We start from the raw sequence: 4,009 nt of genomic DNA, 5'->3' as shown, positions 1-4,009 counted from the left end.
TAAAAGAGACTCCCACCATCCTGAGCCTCGTATCCTAGGAAACATGTTGCCAGAGCAACACTCTAGGATGCTGGGAGGAAGGAGTGGGTGTGGAGGGAGGCGTCTCTATGACCAGAGGGAGCAAGAGCTGAGCTACTCGTGGCAGAGGCTGCTGGGATCATAGCACCCTGCCCCGAGGACCCACCCATTCACAGCCACTTCCAAGATGATGATGTCTTTGGGCTTCTACACCTACAATAGGTAGAATTGGGAAGCCTCGGAGTTTCCTATTCTGGGTCAGGCTCTCCTTAGAGAAAATTCCTACATCTGGATGACCAAAGAGAAGCGTGGAAAAGAATGAAATATTTGTGCCAGGCCATTCATAGTGTTCCACTGATGACCCCAGTTTGCGTGCATTTTAAGAAGACTGAAGTGCACCAAACCTGCACCAAGCTACAAAATGTTTGTCCAAGTTGCCTTTTGAGCCTAGAATATGGCTTCCCTATTCAAAAGTGGGATATAGGACTGCTCTTTAAGCAGGATATGTCTAAGTCTGATGTGAACAAAGAACATTACATCAGAATGTTGAGGGAGAAATTTCTAACTGAGGTAACTTAGCCATATGGTGTCCTTGGGAAGGAGATTGATCCCAGTGAAATACTGCTCAGATTGGCGTGGACCACTCCTTACTCCAAGAGGAATTATCTTCACATTGGTTCCTTCTGAGCTAAAGAATGTAAAAGAGGAGGAAAGAGTCCACTCTGATGACCCACTTGTTCATCATAACATTAAAGATTGCTATTATGGTATTTATTATCCTGTGGATCTAAAAATGGACTTGAACAATGCCCTGTCTGGCAGTCTTAAGACCATTTGTTGTTTAGTCATTTTTCAGTCCTGATGACTCTGTGATCCTATTTGGGGTTTTCTCCACAAAGATAATGGAATGGTTTTGTCATTTCCTACTCCAGTTCATTTTACAGAGGAGGAAACTGAGACAAACAGGGTTAGGGGATTTGCCCAGGCTCAGTGTCTGGGGCCAGATTTGAACTGAGAAAGATGAATCTTCCTGACTTCAGGTATAGGGCTCTATCCACTGTGCCAACTAGCTGTCCCATAAAACTGTTACCACACTACAGATTAGTGGTCTGGGAGATAAAATCAGTGAAACTGATCTCAGAAACTCATTTTTCTGGTTTGGTGATATCCAAAGGATAAAGGTTGTACAGAGGCAGCAGTGTAATTTCATCCAGTTTGCTATAAAGCAAGCTGCAGAAATGGCTGTGAGAAGTCCTTCAACAAATTGATTGTAAATGGCCTCAAGCTTAATGTGAAATGAGGAAGATCCCAGGCAGCCAGAAGAAAAGGGGAAAAAAGGAATCAAGGACCCTGGAAGTAAGCTATAGCTTGTCCCAGGATTTCCTGGAGTTCTTCCTCCCCATCCAGTAGCTGAAGAAGTCTCTGGCAATTATTTTAATTTCGCTAGGAAGTGGTCCTCTAGAAATGGCGAATATCATCCTGTCCTCTCCTCCTGGGATTGTATCTCTACCCCCACAACATTTCAGACCATACATGTTCTACCCACTGAGCTCATGAGAGCTCTAAGAACTACTTAACATCCTCGGGGTCCCCAAGAATTAGGGCTCCTACTTTAGGAAAGCACAGCAGTACCTAACATCCTGCTTCAGTGACTGCACTCTGTGGAGGAAAGGCACTTTAGAAATGTAATAAATAAATCTTGGAATACATTTTTAAAAAAGATACATATAGCTCTTTTGTGGTGGCAAATAATTGGAAATTGAGAGGATGTCCATCAGTTGGGGAATGGTTGAACAAATTGTGAAATATGATGGTGATGGAATATTATTGTGCTATAAGAAATGATAAACAGGATGATTTCAGGGAAAAAAAGATGGAAAGAACTATTGAACTGATGCAGAGTGAAATAAACAGAACCAGAACATTGTACACAGTAACAGCAATACTGTGGGATGATCAGCTGTGAAAGACTTTGATTCTCTCAGCAACACAATGATCCTTAAAGATTTATGACAAAGAATGCGATCCTCCTCCAAAGGAAGAAATGTTTGACTTGGAAGGCAAATCAAAGCACAGTATTTTTTGATTTGGTTTATTTGAGTTTATATTTTGGGGTCTTGGTTTTGTATAAGTGTTTTCTCACATCAATGAACAATATGGAGGTATGTTTTCCATGGTAATACTAATATAACCCAAACCAAATTGCTTACTGTCTCCAACAGAGGAAAATATGTATGTGGAAAATTATCACATGTAACTGAGAAAATAAAATGTCTTTTTTATAAAAAGATGCTTTGCCAGCTCCTTATGAGTAGATTCATTTTGACTAATTATCCTGGCTAACTAGATGCCAAAGTCGTCAGCTCTGTTGTTTCAAGGAATTGCTAAAGGACTGCTGTTAGTGGTCTCCAAGTTTGCTTCTCCAGGTAAGAGCTCCGGTTGTCCTGCTCTAGTTAAAATTCCTTCTTTAGGAAGTATTTATTCATAGGTAATTACTTTTTAGGCCATACAGTTCCCATTGTGGAACATTAAGACTCTGATTGGGGTATGGTGGGATGGAAGGAATCGGGTTCAAATGAGAAGTTATAGACATCTTATGAAAACTCTTTTACAAATGACCCTTTTTTGTGCTGTTGAATACAGACCACTTTCTTGCTTACATTGTGTTTGTAATAAAGGTATGTGAGAGACCACAACTGAGGTACAATTAGAAATTCTAATATAGAACTATGTCATGTAGCTTTACTAGGTTGGCTCCCTATAATCCAGTAGGGGGACATTTAAAACCTCAGTAGCCCAGGAAGTTGATGGCTTCTCCAAACTGGTGAAACCAAAGAATATTGCATACTATTTCCATCTCTTAGTGAAGACAGAAGAGCAGCAGGGGCTAGGCAACCACGGCTAAGTGACTTGCCCAGGGTCACACAACTAGTAAGTGTCTGAGGCTAGATTTGAACCCAGATTCTCTTGACTCTATCCACTGTGCTATCTTGCTGCCAGGAAACTTATAGTCTTAAAGTGTTGCTTTAAGCACTGAGCATTTAAATGATTTGCCCAATATCTCACAGTCAGCATTAACCTGAGTTAAGTATTAAATCTAGGTTTTCCTGACTCCAATCCTGGCTCACTAAGTTAATAGTAGCTAGAGGTCCTCTGAAGGAAATGCTTAAGAATCTCAATACATTTTTGTCTTGGATATTTATTTTGTTAGAAAGTGATTATAAGATGTGCTGAAAGAAAGACTTGGAAGCATTAAGAGTCCTCAAACATCAATACTCAACCCATTCCAAAGAAAAGGATTGAAACAGAGCTCTGCAAGTTTCCAGATGATGGAAGACAACTTTTAAAAATGTGCTATAGAGACAGGTTATGCTGGAGTCACTTCAAATTTTCAGAAATTGGTAAATGCTACAAATAGGAGCTTTATATTGTTGATGGTCTAAAGAAAATGATGAATAAAAATGTTAATAATGCAGAATAAGCTTAAAAGTGTGTCATACAGTCATTTTCCCCCTCAGAGATCTGGTTGTTAAACATTTACTAGCCCATCCATGCATCTAAAAATGGAGACAGAAAACAGTTGATCCCCAAAGTGATAAGGATTAAGGTGTTGACAAAGGAGAGGGGAACACAATGAATTAGATCTATAAAGAGCACTTCACAGGTCAGCAGGGAGGCAAGAGGAGGAAAAGGGGAGGGGTATAAAGATGTCAGAATAGAAACAATAGATCAGATGATACCAGAAAATGAAATAGGTGGAGGACTTAGCTAGAAAGCATGAAAAAAAAAGGGAAAAGAAAAAGCAGGAAACAAATAAAGTAATACAAGTGGGAAAAGGAAATGAGTTCTGTTAAGAGGATTCCAAGAAAAACCAACTATAAACTAGGGGAAAAGCATAAAGGCTTCTTTTTGAAAGAGTGGAATTCACTGACAAGACAGCCCAAATTATGACAAAACCAAAAATCATAGGAAGCACCCAGGGTAAAAAAAC

General features: G+C 39.8%; 1 pseudogene; it reads left to right on the top strand.

The window, feature by feature from the left end:
- The first annotated feature begins 205 nt into the window (after positions 1 to 205).
- LOC100617112 (pre-mRNA-splicing factor RBM22-like) lies at positions 206 to 1,742 on the top strand (annotated as a pseudogene).
- Positions 1,743 to 4,009: the final 2,267 nt, after the last annotated feature.

This window comes from Monodelphis domestica, chromosome 2 (assembly GCF_027887165.1).
Source record: "Monodelphis domestica isolate mMonDom1 chromosome 2, mMonDom1.pri, whole genome shotgun sequence".
NCBI classification, from domain to species: Eukaryota; Metazoa; Chordata; class Mammalia; order Didelphimorphia; family Didelphidae; genus Monodelphis; species Monodelphis domestica.
Note: the sequence above shows the minus strand (reverse complement) of the source record. Positions and strands in the feature narration are given on the sequence as shown.